The following is a 19973-nucleotide window of genomic DNA, read 5'->3' as shown; positions in this document are numbered from 1 at the left end:
GTATAATTCAAATCCTAATGATTTTAGAAACAGTTTATTTTTATTACTTAATTGTTGCACGGTTCGTTTCGTACTAACTGTTTTTCTACACTTTTGTTGCTTTTTATATGAGTCAGTTCTAAAACTAATACCCATTTTCTTCTTTCTTCTGCAAATGTAATCCAACTGTTACAGTCTCTTGTTGAAAATTGACCAACTTTTCATCTTGATCTATTATTTTAAGTGTAATATTTCTGATAGTTTTAACACTAATGGGTAGGTAAATCACATGATCTGGTGACTGTACTATTTTAAATCCAGGTGGAACGTTTGGAAAAAATTGATAAATTATGTGTACAGGTTCTCCATTTTTAAAACTTCCAATTGTAATATTACATTCAATCATAATCGAATTAAGTTTCATTATGTCTGCAATATTGTCCGAATCTTTTCCAACATTTTTCGGAACTATTTGACTATTAAATCCCAACACTGGTCCGATAGTATTTGGTTTGGTAAAGTCAACATCTTTTGTTGCTTTGATATGTGTATGTAATGTATTATTGTTTGCAGTAATATATAAGAGGTCATTACTGAATTGTTTTTCAATTACATGTTGTAAATAGTTGTTTATATCGGTTAATTGATAACAACCGGTCGGTATTTTAAATTCGACATCCCCGAAAAAGAATTTATTATTTTCTTCATCAATATTCGGTATACTGTTGTAGACTTCAAAATTTGTAACACCCAGTTCATAGACACCATCACTAACATCAATCGGTGGATTAAAGTCAGCACTTAGTATCGCTGATTTTCCTGTTAATACAAACAGCATCTTTGATTCGACTAAACTTATAATTTGCATGTGTGTCTATATAAAAACTTTAAACATAATTGTCCACAATTATATGAACCCATTTTCTGATATCCATCATAATTGTATGTAATGTTATTACCATCATTATCACTTTTGAAATAATTGATAATCTCTGTTGGAGGTTTTAAATTGCCCATACTATCAAAGTATAATATATTATTTTTATTTTTTACATATGCTGTCCAATGAGTTCCACTATTTTTTTCTTCATCTAAATTTATAATTCCTGTTTCATTTTTATGTATAAGTTTCGGTAATTTATTACGCATATATACACCTCTAAAATTTGGAATTTGTAATAGTCGAGCAAACTTTATTATTTCAATATTAGTGAGGGCGTGACGTGGTAATTTTACTGGGAGTTTTTTTTCTGATACCATTTATATGGACCAATGTAAAGACCTTTCCCTTTAGTTTTTCCTACACCTTTACCGCTACTCATTTCCATTGCTTTATTATGTCGCATAGTTTCCTCCAACATTTTTTTATCTACCGAAGCTTTATTTACAGCAGTCGCTATCCCTGCAGCTCCTCCTCCTAAAGCGCCTAGAGCACCTAATAGTGGTAATAGGAATGGTAAAAAACCACCATATTTAGGAGCAACTAGAATTCGTTGTTTTTTTGTCTTCTTTTTTTTACCCTTTTTACTTTTAGCTCCCATTCCGAATTTTACTTTGCCTTTCATTATACCAGCAATTGCTAATGCAGCTGCTTTTTCCCCAAACGATGCGTCTTTTGCTTTTAAACGTTCAACTGCTTTACTTAATAATAACTTATCTGCTTCGTGTCGTTTTTGCAAATTAGTTTCGTTGGCGTACGATATATCGTGTTCTTTACAAGCCTGATCTAATTTATTTCTACCACTATGTCCAAGTGCAATTCGTTCTTGTAATTTGGTTCCAGGGCCACAAAACTGATAACCCGGTATATGTAATTCAATGGGTAATTTATTTATTAATTTATTTATTAGACCCCAACCTCTCTTTGTCAGAGTTGAATCAATACTATGTTGAGAATCACAAGTCTGTTTATTATATAACTTCATTTATTTACTTTTATCCATACACCAAAAGAACAATCTAGATACTAATTTAATCTAAGGTTACAAGTTGTTTATATCTAATTTCTACTCTTATTAACTAACTAACATTCTATACCACTATCACAGCTACTTGATGAGTCGTCAGAATCATAGTCATCAGAATCATAAAACATCATTTGTCGCTCTCTACTAAAATACCATATTTTAACAGTCATTTTGTTTATTAAATTATTTCCACACAACTGAGAATTCTGTCCTATTACTGTATTACACCAAAAACACTTGTAGTTTAACACTGAAGTCACATGTAGATGACAAATGTGAAATCTCACTGCCATAATCTTCACACATTTCAAACAAAAGAATTTTCTGTTACTACAGTCCTTTGGAGACAGGCAAAAGAGCATGTAGCAGTAAGGATCTGAAAACATTTAAAACTTAATTTCTACAAGTACATACAATTTCATATTACATACCATTGTCAACTTCCATTATGCTGATTTAAGTTAGTGGTATATAGCTATAATTTTTTGGGCATTTTCCGGATCCACTTGGCTAGCTGTGTAGCACGGAGTTTTACACTTATGACAAAGGAAACCATATTTTCTAAGTAACTCTTTAAATTCTTCTTCATTACAAGTAATGTCAATACTTAAAGAATTATTCCACCCATCTGGATTAATAATAGAAATGTCCTTAGTACTACACTGTTCACACACAACCACTCTATTAAAGAAACGTTCCCAACCACCTTCCAAAGATATGTGTCCTAACTGGTTGTGGAAACACGTTTCTTCCACTATTATGACACCTTCACAAGTAAAACGATACCACATTTTTTTACTACTTTAATATTGAGAAATACTTATTAGATACTGTTTTTGAATTTGTATTGAATTCTATATATATTAGCTGCAGTGACCTTGAATGATAAATAAAGAGGGAAGTTGTTGGCCTTGCAAAAGTGGGGACCTTGGCCTTGAAAACATCAAGGTCCAATATTGCCTTGGCCTTGAAGTGGTGGGGGAAGTGGGAGGGATTGGCCTTGAAAAAGTAAGAGAGAGAACGAGTGGCCTTGAAAGAAAGAGAGGGAAAATGGGCGGGGTCAAACTCAAGGTCAAGGTTGTGTTGTGTTGTCCCCCCATTCGTTATCTACTGTCGTGAAAAGTTAATACACTTGGTAGGTACTAAGACTATTGGTTTAAACTTTCCTCACGAATATTTTTTTTTAATTTTTGTTACATAAATTCGTAATGAATGAGTAGGTTTTTATTTTTATCAAGATTTTTATATTCAAAAATATTCAAAGACTTTTCAAAAGTTAGTGAAACATATTCACTTACTTTATTTATTGTTGTAGAATAAATATGAGAAGGTATATGTTAATACTTTTTGAATATTTTTCGTTAAAAGAGAGACCAAGACAACATAACTTTCTCCACTGCTCTATTACTGTTGACTCACTTCTCGAAATTAAAACGTGATTAAAACACAAGTCCGGTGCTTTTTTAAATTACTTCTTTTTTGGGGTAAAATAACAAAATATTGAGAACAAAAAAGTTAGAAAAAAAGTTTGTGGGGCACTACATTTTGCCAAAAATGATTGACCTCGTGGTATTTCATGTCTCACCCTGTACAAACATTCATCAATCCCTTGGCTTTTAATCCGAACTTGTGTTTTACACTTGTAAAGCAATTTATTTATGCATTCCGACAGTTTGAAAAATAAACATGTGTCAAGTGACGACATCGGAATGTAGCTAGACACGGGTCTGTCGCGTGCGTATACCACCGAATCCACTGATGGTAATGCCAATCAAAACCGTCGTAGAATTTCACCCATCACGACTCGATAAATTCCCATCCATAACAAATAAATTAAAAAAGGTAATGAATGGTACCTGAACACACGAGCCCAATAAAAATGGAAACTGAATAGTAATACCAAACATGAAGCTACAACATTCTTTGGATTTTTTATAGCCCCCTTCATCGAGTGGTATAGGCCGTAGTATTAATTTGATTTTATTTTATTATGACGTAGATCGATAAATTTCAACAGAAAGGTCCTTAAAAAAACAGAGACGGGAAAAGAGGTGGCGCCAGACTACCGGCGCCAATCAAAACGTCTAATAAATATTTTTAATTTTTAATTAGTCGCGGAGCACGGACCACGTTTCGGATACCCAATTAGCTCATCTTCACACCTCTACTCCAAACCCCCGTCGAACACATAATTGATAAGTGACACAGTTTTGGGTATTTTTGGGCTGGCGGTGCAAAAAACCAGATGCCTCTGACAATCCATGGAGAAATTTAAAATAAAGTATTGTTTGTAGGCGGTAAGTCTGGTGACCGAGCCATTCGAAAACTGGGTGGTCTTCAAGCACACAGTGATTGACGTATGACAGTTTGTCGATGCATAAAAGGCCCAGTAGCCGACTTGAAGGCCACAATTTGTACCCTCGCATTTTAATTTCAATTTGGCATTATCGAAAGCTCGCATAAAATTAAGATAATCGCCTTGTCGTTTTGTGAATACCAATTATCCTTTTAAAGCCGCATCCTGTTTAGATAATGAGCGCGGCCGGATCGTTATGCACTCGAACCGTAAAAAGGACTCGCAATAATCCTTGACGTTGTTGATACCTATGCGTTAATTCCTCGTCTTTCTTTGTGATTTTACGAGGTTTTAACAGCCACCTGATACGATAAATAAACGAAAAGCGGGCTTTTATTGCGCGCGCTTATAAATCCGGATTACGGACATGACTCGTAATTAATAACAATTTTATGTGCTACTTGACAATTTTGTTTGACATGGCTAAGCAGGTGTCAGGGGAATATCTTAACGCCTCACACGCCGAAATGAATGCTCATAAATTTCACTGTTACCATTTATTATCATAAGCTTTACATATGTTTATGTTTACATGAATAGCATTGGATTTTAGGTGACTCCCTTACATATTAACAAGGCTGGGTGGTGGAGAACGTGAAACAACACATTCCACAGACCTACCACACGAATTTTAATTTCGGGACCAGAGATGATGACTCGGAGATTACGCACAGCTGCCAGCGAATTGTGAATACGATTAGACGAAAAATGGGTTAGGAAGTTAATTAAGTGTAAAGATAACACAATGTTTTAACATCCAATAAAAAAAACTTTAATTACTTAGCGCACTTATTGCCAAAGTGATTACAAATATTGGAATTATGGACGCAAATTTAATCATTATAAGTATGTTTTTTTTGCTAAAAGTCGATATAAAGATTGAAAAGATAGAAATAAAATAATAACTCAGAAAAGAGAAAAGAAAATCAAAAATAAAAAAAGAAAGAAAAAACAGTGAAAATAAAATTATAAAAATACACCAGTTTTTTTTCAACAAGAAAATAATTTAAAAAATTGGACTAAAGTTTGGCTGTTTCTAATGTATACACTGGCGAGCAAAAAAATAAAGTGTGTAACTCTCTATTTTTTTGATTTGATTAAATGACAAAGTGCCCGATTAGATGTCATTAGATCCCGAACTTTTTTTTTGAATCAGCGAAAATACTGTAACATCAAAAAAAATAATAATTTTAAAAAAAGTCTATTGAAAACTCTATATTTTTTTTAGAGTAAATGCATGGCAAAATTATTAAAAAATCTGTAGATGAGTGGATAAAGAAGCGCGTAAATTTTGCTGCAGCACCTTGATTTTTGCGGCAGTTGCAAGATTAATGACTCTTGTGAAGTCGTGACTTTTGCAAGTCGTGCTGAATATTTTTGTTTGTCGTTTGATTAGTGTAAGGGTCCGATGTTAACGACATGGGCGGAGCGGACGCCACTGGCTGTCCGGTGCAGGCGTCGCAGCCACGCGCCCATCTTCTGTGTGTGAAGTGTGTACACGAACTTAATGAGGGATTTTATGTGCATTACTCTTGCCTTACTGACTCTGACATCGAGTCTATTCATCGTGTAGTTTGTCGTTATTTTTGTGCGGGAGTGTACGTAGACAAGTCGCGCTGAGATATGGATTTTAGATTGTGTATCAAAAAGTGTGGAATTATAAAAGGTTCATCTCGAAAGCTTCACTAACAGGAACCAGGAGGACAATAATTATAGACTGAAAGAAGCCATCTCTTTGTGAGCTTCTGGAGCTGACACGAGTCATCAGAGCAGGCGGGGGCGTCCTCCGCCAGGGGCACAATTGCTTTATATGTTTCGGAAGGAAGCGGGGGCATGGTGCGCTATACGCCTCACTTTACGCACGATATCACTCTTACCACAAGTTGAAGACAAGATTTCACTTACACGACTTGAAAAAATTTAAGCGACACAAGGCGAATTTTTTATATTACGACAAAACTATTCGTGAAAGTGAAACTTTGTTGACTCCAACTTATGTAAAATGACCCGAGGAATCGATTGGCGTTGAGAAAATTGCCAAATTCCTAATAATTTTTTAGTTATGAATTTTTTAAAAATTTATTTATTTTTGCTTTTATTTGCAATTTGCTCGAAAATTATTTGTCGGAGAGCAATAATCTTTTTTGAAAAAAATAGATCATCAAAAGAGCTTTCTAATGATAATACACTTCATGGGGTTATTTCTTATATCTCTAGAGTTATTGCTTGACAAATGTTCCGGGTACCCAAAATTGACAAAAATTGCGACGAAAATTGAAAAAATCGAACATATAGACTTTTTTTGGACTTTTAACAACTCTATAAGGCATATACAAGTCCTAAAAACTATGATAGAACGAGTTTTAAAAAAAATTTTTTTTCACTATCTTGAAGGTAAGTGTTATTATTACTCAGGAAATTTTAGCAAAAAAAATCAAATTTTTAAATTTTATGAAAAGTTCGTATAATACAGAAAATGAGCCGCTGAATTCAATGGAACGAACCGCATTGCTCTACGACTTTTGGTTTTTGAGTTAAGAATTTTTTTTTGGATAAAATTTTCCACTATGACAAATGGCTACCCAAAATTTAGGCAAAAAATTTTAAATTTTTAATTCTTGTGAAAAATTGATATAATATGTAAAATAAGCCGTAGAAGTCAATCGAACAAACCGCAATGCTCTACGACTTTAAGTTTTTGAGTTATGAATTTTTTTGTTGGATAAAATTTTCCACTATGACAAATGGCTACCCTAAATTTAGGCAAAAAATTTTAAATTTTAAATTTTTGTGAAAAATTGATATAATATGTAAATTAAGCCGTAGAAGTCAATCGAACAAACCGCAATGCTCTACGACTTTTAGTTTTTGAGTTATGAATTTTTTTGTTGGATAAAATTTTCCACTATGACAAATGGCTACCCTAAATTTAGGCAAAAAATTTTAAATTTTTAATTCTTGTGAAAAATCGATATAATATGTAAAATGAGCCGTAGAATTCAATCGAACAAACCTCAATGCTCTACGACTTTTAGTTTTTTTTATGAATTTTTTTAGTGAAAAACTTTGATCGCCTCTGTAGCCGGAATCGTTGCCCGGAGCGGCTCCGGGTTTAATCGAAAAAATAGAGAAAATTAAGCGTTATCAGATGGTTTTCTGTTTGTTGCTCTAAGTCTTACAGTTTCCGAGAAAAACGCAAAAAAAGGTTTTCATTTTCACTTTTTTTCAATTTTCAACCGCCAATTACGGCGAAACTATTAGAGTTATCGAGAAACGGAAAAATTGAGGACAACCGGAATAAAAAACTCTACAAAATGGCATAGGACTCAAAGCGATATCTCGCAAAAAGAATTTCAATTTTCAATCGCCGATTACGGCCAAACTAAAAGAGCTAGGAGAAAACTTTTTTTCCCATCGTAAAGAGCACATCAAAATCTATAAGATAGGATAAGTTTTATTCGATTCTGAGACACTTTTAAAATTGACCATTTTTAAGGGGGGGGTGTTAACTTTTTTTTAATTTTTTTTATTTTCCCAATTACGACTAAACTATTTGAAAAAGTGGAACTGTTTTGATCCTTACCCATGCAAAATGATCCGGGGAATCGATTGGCATCGAAAAAATTGGTAAATTCCCAATAGTTTTTTAGTTATGAATTTTTTTAAATTTTACCAATTTTTGCATTTATCTGCAATTTGCTCAAAAACAATTAGTCGGAAAACATTATTTTTTTTTGAAAAAAATAGATAATTCAAAGAGCTTTCCAACGATAATAAACTTCATGGGGTTATCTCTGATAGTTCTGGAGCTATTGCTCGACAAATGTTCCGGGTACCCAAAATCGACAAAAATTGCGACGAAAATTGAAAAAATCAAACATCAATAAATCGAACATATAAACTTTTTTTGGACTTTTAACAACTCTAGAGAGTTGTAAAGGCATGTATAAATACGAAAAAATATGATAGAACGAATTTGAAAAAAAAATAATTTTTTCATTTTCTTGAAGGTGTTATTGAAATTTTAGCAAAAAAAATCAAATTTTTAAATCTCATGAAAAGTTCGTATAATACAGAAAATGAGCCGCTGAATTTAATGGAACAAACCGCATTCCTCTACGACTTTTAGTTTTTGAGTTATGATTTATTTAAATTAATAATTTGGCGCATCCACCATTTTTCTTCTTGTAAAAATAAACTTTGAAATAAGTTCTGAAGTAAACTGGTGTAGTGAATTGTTTTAATCCTTGCCTATGCAAAATGATCCGGGGAGTCGATTGGCATCGAAAAAATTGCCAAATTCTCAATAGTTTTTTAGTTATGAATTTTTTAAAATTTTAATTATTTTTTCTTTTATTTGCAATTTTCTCGAAAACTATTAGTCGGAGAACAATATTTTTTTTTGAAAAAAATAGATAATTCAAAGAGCTTTTCAACGCTAATTTACATTATGGGGTTATCTTTAATAATTCTGGAGTTATTGCTCGATAAATGTTCCGGAATCGACCAAAATTGCGACAAAAATTGGAAAAATCAAACATAAAAAAATCAAACATTTGGACCTTTTTGGACTTTTAACAACTCGAATGGGTTGTAACCACATAGAAAAGTCCATAAATCTTTGCAAGAATGACTTTAGAAAAAAAATTTGGTGGTGATAACTGATATGCCTTCTTTGACCCTTAAAATTTTAAGCAAAAAAATTCAAAACTTTTAATCTTGTAAAAATTTAGTAATAATACGTAAAATGAGGCGAAGAACAAATAAAATACAATTTTTTATTTGCGAGCGAGCTTTTGTGGTGTCCTGGCACCCCGAGCTCTCGCAACTTACAGTGAGCCAACTGGCCGTATATATCCCAAACAATAATCCCCATGGTGTGTGACGAATAAACACATTATGCATTTTACTATTTATGATGGTGCGACAGTTTTTATGATCTAAAGCTCGAAGGCACGCGACTTGCTCTCAACCGGCGACTTTTTCAACCTTACATAAATCCCATTGTTCGGTATAAATATTGCGGCGATTTCCAGGAAACTCCCTCTTTATATAGTCGTCTCTAAGTCTGGGACACTATCATTCGAATCTTCGCATTGTATGATAATTTCGACTCGAAGACAATAATCCTGAACTGTAGAAGCCCCGAAAAAATCCCGAGTAAAGTCGGTGGCAAGTCCCGTTACTGCGTAATCACATAAATAATTAAAATAGCATCAGGAGCGGTTCGTATCAATCGAATCGCTGATGATGGGAAGAATATCGGCCGATAAATAAGACCCCCGATAGCATCACAGCGGCTGTAAAAACAATCGGATTGGCAAAGGTTAGCTCCGATGCATAAAAACGGTGTTTATAATGCCATTGTCCTGCTGATGTGACGCCGATGCTGAAGATAACCCCAAGTGCCTGACGAGCTTCGCATTCCGCGAGCTTTCGCTACCTGTGATAAGCCTCGCTTATCAATTTGTCGGGCTTTTCCGCGCGAGGACGAGTCCCACATATTTCACCGACGTCTTGTCCATTTATTGCAGAGTTTCACTACATCACGGGACAATATATAACACGATATAAAGAACCAGTCTAGTAAATTAATACCATACATTCACCAGTTATTTATATCTTTCGTGTGTTGGCAATATGTTACATGTATTAATCCAATAAATAAATATGACTGCCATAAATCGCCCCGTTCGTTCTTCCAAGCCGAGAAAAAACCAGATATAATTTATAATCCAATTAAGTGGGTCTTGGACCGAACAAAAGACCGAGGTATAACAATGTGATGGCGGATCAACAACTAAACAACTACATAATGGACAAATTTTGATCGATTTTTAACTGTTTTTGTGCGACTTGAAAACCTGATTTCGTACCCAAAGCTCGTTATCCTGACGCAAAATTAGCAAAAATATCGACCGAGGCACTGACCACAGTCCAAAAATAATACAAAACCCAAAAAAATTACAATAAATACTCTATTTATTTCGAAGCATATTTTAAAAACTGGTATTTTTTTTAATGTTTGTGTCTAGAATTCTAGTTCAAGTCCAATCTTTTTTATAAATATGTCAAATAATCCGAATATTTTTTCGTACAACTTGCCACTTTTCCTAATAATGTAAATGAGTAACTACATAACTGACGGAGTTTCCAAACAGAACCTAAGAAATGAATAATAAAATAATATTAAAGTGTTCAACTGCGGAAGCTCAGAAACATTTCTTATAATAAAACCTAACATTTGAAAGTTTTAAAATTATACTCGGAATGTGGTAAGAAACTGTCAACTTGGAATCACAAGTAATACCGAGGTCATTTAATAAAGTCTAATTTTTTCTAAGGCACCGTTTTAACGAAAAAATAATACTGAAGATTTTAAGAATTAACTAATTTTTCTTACGTGTGTTATTGAAAAATGTAGAAGTTTAATTTAACAATGTTTTAATCCTACTGAATTTTTTTAAATCATTTGCGTACAGAAGGCAATATTGATGTGAAAAGATCACAGTATTATTATTACGCAATTTTTTTAGTTGAATAACACTGAAAAATTTTTATTATGTCGAAGACTAGAAAAACCTGAATAGAAAGTATCAGCCTGTGCTTGGTAATTTTTTCCAGGCTTTTTCTTGAAATTTTTTAACTTCTAATAAAGCTAGAGTTTTAAAATTTTTTGTATGATCCAAATTGACTATTCTGAGTTTAACCATATTATTTTCAAAACAACTGAGTTTCTGGGAGTACCAGAAACTTGCGTCAACTTTAAAATTTTAAATAATAACCAACCATTTTTATTGCATTTTTGAGTTCATTTTCTCAAATTTTTTATTTTTATGGTTAATTTAAAACATTCATAATCTTTTTGTGCCAAGTGAATAATTTTTTTTGTACTCGATAAACCTTCTAGATTTTTTAAATTGCTAATTTTCAAAATTCAAAGCTAGTATGATTTTTTTAAATGATTATTAAAAAAACGGCTATAACTCAGTTTTTTCACATAGAATGACCTAATTTTTTTAACGGCAATCAAAAGAACATTGACATTTATGGTTATTTTTATCAACACGCCCTATACCTATCTCTTACAGTTTTTGAAATAATTACGAAAAATGGATTTTATGTACTTTGTAATTTCATCGTTAATCAAGTAGGCTTTGCAAAATGGTGAACAATTATTGTCAAACTTCAACATTTTATTTGGTTTTTAGATAATAAGCAGTAGAACAATAATATTTAATTATGGCCTGCCACCGAATTTTCAACTTTTTGAATAAAAATGGTAGACAAATAAAAATTTCTTTTGATTAATAGCACAATTTCATCGTGTTTTTCGATTAAAAATTAAAATATTAAAAAAGTCAGTGCATTAAAAAAGAGTTTTGTTATGATTATTATATTATGATTATGATGTAAATACTAACAACTAAGTATATTTTACTTAGTTTAAAAAAACGAATTCAAAAATTTAATAAAATTAAGTAAAATTTCAATTTTTCAATTTAGTTCGATTTAGATTGTATAGTCAATTTAAAAACTCTAGTCTAGGTACTGTAATGCATTTTTTTATTTATTTATTATTAAAAACTGGGCGCCAACGACTTTTTTCTAAAAGTTGGAAAAGAACTTATTTGCCGCTGTTATCCTGCTTTACACTACATAAGAGTGCCTTTTTGACTAGCTTTTATACAGTGGGAGTGGAGAGGTTCGATTTCAATTAAACACAGGTGATTGAAAAGAGAAATTTTATTCAGTAACCAGAACAATAGTAACAACTGAAAAACAAGTAACTTTTACAAACACCTTTAAACTTGGACCTAGTGAACCCTAGCTCTTGGAGAAGAGGTTCTCCAAGGGAAAAATTAAGGGAAAAAGTCTCGTCGGTTGTATTTCCTGAAGAGGTCCAGGAAATGATACCATGGAAGAAGTCATTATCATTATTATTTAAACGATCCTCGAAAGCTTATTACATATGATATCTATCTGATTTGCGATTTTTTGTTTCTCCAACCGAATTCAACAGGTGTTGCATCTTGAATCATTGATTTGACATAGACTACTTTTGCATTATTCAGTGTCACCAACTTAATTTCAGAGTCAAGCTTTTCGATTTTCGAAAGTTGGAAAAATGAGAGCTGAGACAATAAATTTCTATTTGAATTGAGTGTCTTCCCGTCTCGGCCTTTGGAGTGGATCCTTGTATATGTACGTGTTTGATATTCAGGCATAATAGTCGGTCCATTGTAGTCCGATTTGTCCGTGGCCGAGCGAGTAAGTTATTTCAAACACAATAGTTCATTAGTTTATCGAATCAGATCGGACCAGTCATTAATCTTACCTGCCTGTAGTTGACCAAGCAGTCTTTCAGAATGCGATTCGATCATCCTCAGACAAATATCGATACGAAACCACAACAGCAAATTTCGAAAAAAAACACACCCGAGTGTGGGTCAGTGGCGTGCGTCCGTCCAGACGTTCATTCCATCTAATCTCTTTTCAATTTTAGATTACATTGAGATAATTAATTGTCCGACAATCCGGGCCTGGTTTTTTCAAACCACAAACCCACACTCGCCCATAATAGAATGCATTGTTCCTATATAACAGCCATTTTAAATTCACAAGACCGAACTATTAGTGTTATTGATGATCTGACCGGAGTATTGATTGATGAATCCCTTCACAAGTCGGCCCTCGACCGAAAATGCATACTTTGGGCGCAATTGAATCGTCAAAAACTCCTTGGTCATTGCCGATTTTTGCGATTTTTCACCTGGGATGTGTGCGTGTTGCGTTTGATGTCTGATGGGGGTTGTGGGGGAGTATCGATTGCCCCGCCCCCCTGCTGCGATGTGTCTCCATGGAGACCGCGACACTGCTGTGGGGGACCACAGCAAAACGCCGCCACCGCCACGACAAGCTCAGACACGACGACACTGCCTCAAGTGAAATGGACACAAAAGTGAAATTAAACAGGGATGGGCTTTATTTTTAGACGAGGAAATCGACGCTGGGAGCTATTTATACACACAATCTATTTTTTTTTGTTCCTAGTTCCGATTTTCAAATCAGTTTGATTAAAAAACGGGAACAAATACGGAATTTTCTGATAATAAAACTTCCATGTCCCCAACTTTTCCAAGTGACATTATTTCACCGTAAAAATATACCTACATACGTTTTCCACGAAGGTTCTAGAAAGAAATGTCAAAAACGAACAATTTTTTTTTATGGAAAATTAACCACTTCACAGTTTTCTCGACAAAATTTTTCTTAAAAAAAATATTTTGAGTAGTTTTTTTGCATAGTATCATGACTGAAAAAACTTCATTATTGCTTTTCAACTCAGATCAAATCAGAAGTTTCTCAATATTTTTTGTTGTTCATTGTTTTTTTCTTTGTTTTGGTTTGATGTTGATCGTTTTATTTCTACATATTTCAATTTTTGAGTAGTTAATATTCACACTAAGGAAACTAGAGAAAAACTATTAGAAAATTATTTTTTTCTTCACAATTTCGGAGGATAACGGTTTGTATTATTTTAGACAAAACACAAAATTGACAAAATAGTAAATAAGGTGATTCAAGGTCTTCAAAATTTTTTCTTAAATGCAACTATTTTTTTATTGCGTCAGGACATTATAAAGGGTGTAAGTTTATTAAAACAAGTATTGTGGACTTTACATACGCTTATAAATAAACAAGATTTGTCGAGTATTTTTTAGGATTTGATGAATAAATAGTAACCCTGTGGTGATATACAGGGTTATTCTGTTAGAGATACCTATATTTTTACTGTATCTCAAAAACTACCTAAGTATTTATATTTGTTTATTATTGTTAATAACATTTTCTGTAACAAACGACGCCTATGATTTTTTGGAAAAAATTACGTAAAAAATTGTCTCTAGCTTCAAAAAAAAAATTGTTTAGCTCATATATTGCATCAACATAATTGTAGTACAATAATTAAATTCAGGATTAAGTTAAGTAACTGGCAACTAAAGTTAACTAAACGCTAAGAATAAATAAATTACTAAATAAATAATTAAACAATTTGTGCTAGACACAAACTTTTGGTGGACATTTTTTCGAAAATAGTGATGTTATTCTTGCACAAAACAGCATACAAACATTATTTGTTTCAGTGATTTTTGAGTGATAACTGATAACTTGTTAGTTTTTGATTTAGAGTAAAAAAACTTTTCACAGACTCACCCTGTATACCACTGAAGTTCAGTATGTAGTACATTTTTTAACATTTTTTTTTATTATTTAGTGAGCCTAGGACATCATATTACATAGTGTTGTATAATAATAAGTGAAAACATTTCCAATATAATAAAACTTTTCAAATAATACCCTTGCCTATATCGAGCTTTTTGGCCTTTTAATCTCATATAGTATAATTGCTGTGGAAATCAAATTATAAAATTATTCGTTTAGTTTAGTTTGGTTTTTTAGTTATTCATACAATTAAAAAAAAAACTACATTGCATTTTTTTTTGAATAATCAATTTATTTAGCATTAATTTAATAGTATTAAATAATGATATACAACTGTCATCAGATAATTCAAACTCTTGGTAATAAGGTATATAATTCAGTGTAAACATAAGTTGACATAAAACTGAATAAATTTGAATAATTAATTAAACTTGCTGTTCTAATTTATTCAACTTTCACTGTATCTCAGCTTGATTCATTGGATATGACACGTCAACAGGCCCTGTGGCGCAACGGATAACGCGTCTGACTACGGATCAGAAGATTCCAGGTTCGAATCCTGGCAGGGTCGCACATTTTTTTTTCTTTTTTTACTTTTAATAAAAATACTATTACACCATTCAAAGAATAATTCAGGATAAATGCATCTGGTGGCAACTAGCACTTTATTTTTAATTAGTATGGACTAGCAGTCTTTCTGAAAAATTTCATATTTATGGAATTTAAAGTATTAATGGTGCGTTTTCGGCTTGTAATATTAATTTTGGAAGTGAAATATAATGAAATTTCGGTAAATTTGTTCGGTGTTTAATCGCATCGCGTGTCTGCTAGCCACCCGTTCGGTCTTCGTAGTCATGCACCGTCTATCAAGCAAGTCTTTCACCTGGACAGGTGTGTATCAAGCCGCCTGATTGGTAAGCCTGCGGCAGCTAATCCCCGATTGGTCGTCAGTCTTTTGTCTTACATTGCCACCATGATGTGGGGCGTTCTTCGGTTGTTTTCCAGCATGAAACAAGGCATCGTCTCGCACCACATTTATATTTCGTGGGGCACTTGTAAAAAGTAGCGAAAGTAAAACCGCAACTGTTGATGAATGCAGCAGCAGCAGCAGCACCAGGGCCAAGACTTCGCCCCCGCAGACGCCCCTTCGCGATAGCAGATGTTCTCGGCACGTATTGTTGTTTCCCCGCGGGAGAGCATTGTCGTGCCCCCTAGCACACCTCTTCTTTACACCATCCACCACCGGACTCTTCTCGCAGAAAGGAACTGATTCTAATCCATCAAAATTTCGCATCCGGGATGCGGCCACAGATACCATTATGCTGAACGAATCGCGGAAATTGACGATGATGGCCTTTATTGTATACAGTTTTGCCAAATTTATTACCGGAACCTGTCAACAGCTATTTTGCGACAAAGCGAAGAGAATTTTTGATAACAAGTTTTCCTCTCTACCTATTCTAGTCATTAGTCATTAGTAGTCATTACATTTTTTGATCAATAATGACTAGATTACAATGTTCTGCGACGGTTGGTGGCGAGTTTGGTGGTAAAAAAGTAAAAAAGACAGTAACTTGGAGTTCTGAACTAATTAGTTGGCTTACAATTATTATCAGGTACTCGTAAAAATTGGGTGAATAGGGTTCAAAATATTTTAAAAGCTACAGTGTTTACAGAAACTGCTGAAAATTTTTGCCGTACATATTGTTGTAAATAATTTGTGCAAAAAGCTTGTAACTTTTTTCAGAGGTGGCAAGGGAGGTAACTATTGCCACACCCAAAAGTAAAATTTAATTTAATTCTTAGAAACTTTTGTCCTTGAAACCAACATAACACAAAATCCAAGAAACCTAGAAATTCCTAGAAATCCTAAAAATTTTAGAAACCAAAAAATAGGAGAATAAATCAACAGTAATGTTAAAACACGAAATGCTTCTATTAAGATTTTTTGGATTTAAGTTATTTCTTCTAAACTGCTAAGAATTAATGTCTTAGATTTATCGAGTTTAAACATTTTTTTTACAATTAAAAGAATTAGGATTCTAGAAAACTCTTTAATTTAGAGGTTTTTATGAAACTGTAGAAGTTTGTCGTTTTAGAAACTACATAGAATAATTCGGAAAAAAATAAGAATATTATTATTTTAATTTTTAATTAATACTAGTTAATGATAAAGGTCTCATCTGTATTTTGAGATTAATGGTTTCTAAGAATTCTAAGGCTGACTTCTTTGCTGGAAGATACAAAAGTTTCATAGAAAACATACACCTACCTGTGATTATTTTTTATGTTGTTGAAGATTTTTTTTGAACTTTTTTTTACACACATATCTCTGTTTTTTCAGTAATTTATCACGTAACTTTGAAATTTTGAATTTTGAATACAGAGTCTTTAAAAAGACCAAGCTTCCAGAAAATAATATATTAATAGATAAGTGATGAACGAGAAAATTTTTTTCTTTAAATTGAAAAATCCAAAAAAAATTACGTAACATTTAGCAATCAGTTTTTTCAATAAATAAATAGCGTATTTTTTTTATTCACCTAGTATATAGATTATAATATTAAATTATAAATAAAAAATGCAAACATTCGGGTTTTTTCAATTCAAAAATAAAACAATATTTCTACTACTTTTTTCTTCTACTACTTTCAGTTCACTTTCATAAAAACCATTGTGGTGGAATTGACTAACCTGTTACCATGACAACTCATATAAAACTTTATGTTAAGGGTACCCAATTTCCACCACAATGGTTTTTATGAAAATGAACCGAATGTACATGTTTTTATTACACTTTTATTCAATAACATTTAACAGGAGTATCTATTTAAAACAATTTCGAAGCAACAGTCTTTGCCTCTTTTGGCATTTACTAACTGATTCTTAAAGACATAATACATTTTTGAAAGTTTAAAACACAACAAACAAACTCCACTCAATTTTGCATTTTTGTTTTATTTTGCTTTTTTAACTGTTATCCACGTGAAATGTCTCTTCATTCAGTTTCGTCATTTGGGTGCTAAGTATACTTACTTTATTTTTTGTCGATATTTTTTTAATAAAATACAAGTCTTATACAATACTACAGTGCGTTCAAAAGGTCTTTAGATCAACTCTGGCTGTGAAATTTTGAACGTAGGTGTGTTGATTTCTTACGATTACTACATACGAAAATACTAGAGAAAATCGCAAGTAGCGTATTTGACACTTCAACAAAATAAAACCATAATCTATCAAAAACAATAAAAATCTGTCAATTCCACAGCAAGAGTTGATCTAAAGACTTTTTGAACGCACAGTACTATCATTACACAACTGTGAACAAAAAAGTGGGACAAGTCATGAAGCAGATTTTCGATAAAATTTAGTTGATTAAAACTGGTTTTGATCTAAAATTTTTAATTTTGACATTATTTCTCAAAAAAAAATCCAAAGTAGTCAAAGCGATTATGGTCACATTAGCAATAGAAACAATAAATAGAAATAGAAAGCTTTGTACTAATCAAGAGCAAGATAAAAATGTTCAATTATTTAATTTCTAATTATGTAAACCATGATTAGAATTTCTATCGCCTAGAAAACATGTTACACCAGCGAAAAAAAAATTGTCTCATTTTTTTTTGACCACAACTGTATCCAAATAAAGGTATAGTCGGTCGATTATATTTTTTTAATTATATTTCTACCAATAAAACATTACATTTTTAATTGGTTTTAATGCCAAAAGTCGGTTTTAGTAGATGAAAATTGGTAATACCTAGAAGAAAGAAAACAAACTGTAATATACTAATTGTTTTCGAATCGGAAATCGATCGTGCGGTGAAATTACGACGATCGGCCTGAAATAAATTGAAATCATCTCGCAGAATTCAAAACGCCATGTTGTTTCTCGCGTGTTGTATCGCATTAAATAATCCCGAACAAATTAAAGCGAACCAATTTTTTCCGTGTCAGCACCGTCCATTCAAGCCCGACATTTAAAATGGGCTTTTTTTTAATTAAAATAAATATTTCTGACATTCTCTCCAACACAGGCATTATTAATCGTCATCACTCGTCGAAACCGTCGATGATTTTTTGCAGACCACCAAAATTCCGCCGCCTCATTGTCTACCAACACCTGAACTTCATCTATCAAAAAAAAAAACACAGTCCGAAATCGCATCTTTGATTAGCAGAGGGTGGTGTCACACACCTGACAGCCATTTCAATGACAATGGGGTTGATTTGGGGGCGGTCCCCCTTTCCGTCACTATCATGAAGAATTTACCACTGAAACCCTCTCCAAAGGCCAAGACATGGACGTGACAGCGCTGAAAATAAAACATGGTGCGATCGTGGCGCCCTTATCTCGACTCACCATCGGAGGACTGATATATTTCGAGAAAAAAAATATTGGAACAAAAGAAATAAAACGTTTGTCATATTTTTTACGGTTTTCATATTTCACTGCGGCCGTATAGGTAGGTATATGGGTTTTTTTGGTATGTTTTGAATAATTTTGAATAATTTTATTCGAGAGCTGGTTTGTTTTCTCGGTAGAGGATCGTAAATTATGACCCTCGAATTGGTCGGAATCATTTTTAATAGATGTTTTACTGTCATTCCAAACGCACAAAGAGCGCTGAAACGGCCCTTTGTTTGCACAAGAAAAATTTTCTGGGCTATTTACACCCAAATAACCACACTATTTTCTAGTGTAAATTTTTTTTTTGAATAAGAAACATTATAACTGTGGCAAATTTCAGTACTCTCTGTAAGTAAATCTAGTGTAATGTTCGTAATCATTTTTTATACAGTAAAACCTCTCAACAACGGACACCGACCTTTAATTGTCCGTTGTGGAGAGGTGTCCTCTTATGAGAGGTGGAAATCGTAATGTAGGTTTTATTACGTTCCTACAAAATGTCCGTTGTGAAGAGGTGTCCGTTATTCGGAGATGTCCGTTAAAGAAGATTTTACTGTTTAGATAGCCAAAAAATGTTCTGATGTACTTCTTGAGTGTACAACTGTACCAAAGCATTGAGTTCTAGTGTGGTTACGGTGTGAAAATGATTTAACATAAAGGCATAAATTGATATATTCAAATGTTTATTAAAAAAAACACACAAAAACACAAAAAATTAAAATTATATACCTACTACCTTTTTAATAAAAATATGTATTGGTATAATATGTACATAAGTCAGTGAAACCGTACATGATTTTTTATACAGTGGAACTCAGTTATAACGAACCAGGTTTTCAACGAACGCTTACGTTGTAGGAAAGAATAAACATTTCCGACATTTCAGAAAGATTCCAAAAGTGATAAAACCAAGAAAACTGTTAAAATGTTAAGTACAACCAAAAATAAGTAAATAAATATAATATTTACCATGTTATCATGACAAAATTATAGAACCAAGTATTTTGTGCCTAAACTATGTGCCTTACAAAAT

At 32.8% G+C, this 19973-nt stretch overlaps 1 long non-coding RNA gene and 1 other non-coding gene across 2 annotated transcripts; one reads left to right on the top strand and one right to left on the bottom strand.

The window, feature by feature from the left end:
• Window positions 1-1886: 1886 nt before the first annotated feature.
• On the bottom strand, window positions 1887-3050 carry LOC135267660 (uncharacterized). The gene is made up of 2 exons (XR_010336057.1): window positions 2378-3050; window positions 1887-2322 (listed from the first exon to the last, which is right to left on the bottom strand). It is a non-coding gene; the product is annotated as an uncharacterized LOC135267660 (long non-coding RNA).
• An 11977-nt stretch (window positions 3051-15027) lies between these two features.
• Window positions 15028-15100, top strand: TRNAR-ACG (transfer RNA arginine (anticodon ACG)). The gene has a single exon. It is a non-coding gene; the product is annotated as a tRNA-Arg (tRNA).
• The last annotated feature ends 4873 nt before the right edge of the window (window positions 15101-19973 follow it).

Source organism: Tribolium castaneum, unplaced genomic scaffold (assembly GCF_031307605.1).
Source record: "Tribolium castaneum strain GA2 unplaced genomic scaffold, icTriCast1.1 ptg000069l, whole genome shotgun sequence".
NCBI lineage: Eukaryota > Metazoa > Arthropoda > Insecta > Coleoptera > Tenebrionidae > Tribolium > Tribolium castaneum.
This window is presented reverse-complemented; position numbering and strand designations above follow the sequence as displayed.